The following is a 2,500-nucleotide window of genomic DNA, read 5'->3' as shown; positions in this document are numbered from 1 at the left end:
GAAGTCGAAGGCTTATACGTTTTTGTGTGCGATGCGTTCATCTGTGGTGCCGCATTCCCCCCCCCCCACCCCGAGTAAGGAACGAAGAGAAAGAGGAGGTAAGGGGCCTTCTTTTGTTTTATACAAGACGCGGCCGGTGTGGACTTCGGGTAGGGATGGAGTTGGTGCGTCAGGCTAGCAGAAGATGCGTTGAGGCGCTCTCATGGTTTTTGTGTGGGGAAGGGGGCTTCCTTGATGATAGGGTGTGGGTGCGCGTGAGCGCATGCAACTGCCCTTCAGAGGTTTGTGTCTTCTAAGGAGGGAGTCTGTGGAACGCCTATAAGGGGATCTATGGAATCTCGGCAACAAAGGGGGTTGCAGCGTGATCATTGTGACACTTACATCTACCCTGCCGCTGTGATCTCAGTCGGTCGCCCTTGCTGGATCTGCCCCTGTCTGCCTCTCTCAACTACACTCCGATGCGCTGTCGATGCTACTTCTTTCGCCTGACCGAATACAGGGATACGGCAAGGCGGTGACGAGTGTGTGCGAGATGACGTCGTCAGCACCTCTATTCTGCCTGTTCCTTTCCTCTTACCTGGTACCTCTTTTTTGGATGACAAAAAGTATTTTCCCTCCCACCTCCGCAGCGTGCCCGCTTGTCTTTTCTGTATTTCTTCCGTGCCTTTGGCTTTGGAGATATGTGTCGTGTGTCGTGTGGTGAGGGAACAGACACACAAACGCAGACTTACTCGCAGATATGCACGGCGCACGTACGCGTGTGACCAGACTCCAGCGCGTGCGCACAAAATCGGGAATAGTGTCTTCTAAGTACCTTCCTTTTTTTTTGGTTGCTCGCGTGTACTGGCGTCGCTACGCTTCGCCTAACAGCGGCGTTTACACGAGATGCAAGCGCAGAGGCACTTGCGTTCCGCTGTCCGCGCGCTTGCGTATTGATGGCCGTCGCGGCGCGTTGGCAAGCAGCTGCGGAAGTGCGTGAGAAAAGGTAGTGGATGGCGAGCAGGGCGGACATGGTTGCGGATCAAGTGAATAAACGCAGGAGCCCCGATCCCCGCAATATATATATATATATATATATATGTCTTTTTTTGGCTTGTCGCAACACTCCTAACGGAAAAAAGGGAGGGAGAGGGGAGAGATCCGCATGAGAAAACTCGAGAGCAGCGAATGGCTACAGAAAAAAAGGGAAAGACGCCCGCCGACTTTGCCAGCTACACGCGTTACACACACGGGCGACACGAGTAAAAGACTAAAGCGCGCAAAGAGGCCAGTGGCAGGGTAAGGGGGCGACAGCGGAGAGTCAATCGAGAGTGGGAAACGAGAGCCACAACGCCAGGTACAACTGCAGCATGCACGAGGACAGCCGGGGAGAGGAGGAGTAGTTGGAATGGCCGGAACCTTCTATTCCGCTTTTTCCTTTGGTGCCGTTGGTGTGGACGCCGCAAGCCGACTTGCGCCCCCCCCCCCCTCTCTCTCTCTCTCGAGAAGACGCAGCGTCAATTACCGGCTTATGAATCGTGAGCTGTGTGCTCTCTAACGCGGCCCTCCCTTTCTTTCGTTTCGCTCTTTCGGATCGCCCTCTCTCTGGTAAACTCCGTCGCGGGCAAGCGTTCACCACACAGGTGCTCTTCTCTTCGTCTTGCTTCCGTGTCGAGCGAGCCTCCGTTGGCGTACACTTCGCATACTCGCGTGAACCCCCTAAGCTGCCACGTCTTTCCACAGAATGAGGATCGGAGTGCGAAGCTGAAAGGAAAGCGAAGAGAGAGGCGAAAAGAAGAGAGACAGCGATGCAGGCATTTACACACGCACGCATCGAAAAGCCTGTGCCGTCGCCGCTGTTTGGATAGTATCTCTTCCCATTCCCGATGTCCCGCACGCTTTCTTTTTCTTCTGCCCTTCCCCCTCCCCTTCGCCCGTTGACCACACGCTCCTGTGTGTGCATGTGTGCGCCGCGTCTTTACAGAGGGGCAGCTATTTTTCGACTTTTCCTTCTACTAACATGAGTCTAACCTCTTGTTTCCAACTCCTTGTCGAGTGGAAAAAAAAACAACAACAAAAAAAAACAGAAAGAAAACATTGCATGGAAAGAAAAGCCGGCGAACAAACGCGAAGAGACGAAGGAAAGAGTTGTGCGTGCCTGTGTGTGTGTGTGTGTGGGAGGGGAGCGGCAATCGATTGCATGAGACAGCGCGGCGGCATGGTGCAAGCGCGCGCACGAACCGACTGCGCTGATGCATGCCATCCACGCAGATCTGGAGCTCCAGGACCGCTTCAGCATGTTTCCATGAGGCCACCGTCCTCCAGAGAGAGAGAGAGTCGTAATGGCTCACTCCGCACTAGCCATCGCCGGTGGGGATGGTCTCTTTGAGCGGTGCTTCATGCCTGTGGAAGCCCTCCGTTGCACGCAGCGGCATGCCACCCTTTTGTTTTTGTTCTCGACTAGGTCCTTCACTGCACAGCTGGAGCCGAGGTGGAATTCGCCACTTCAGCGTCGAAGCTC

This window comes from Leishmania major, chromosome 30, assembly GCF_000002725.2.
Source record: "Leishmania major strain Friedlin complete genome, chromosome 30".
Lineage (NCBI taxonomy): Eukaryota > Euglenozoa > Kinetoplastea > Trypanosomatida > Trypanosomatidae > Leishmania > Leishmania major.
The sequence above is the reverse complement of the archived record's forward strand: the minus strand, read 5'-3'. Positions refer to the sequence as shown.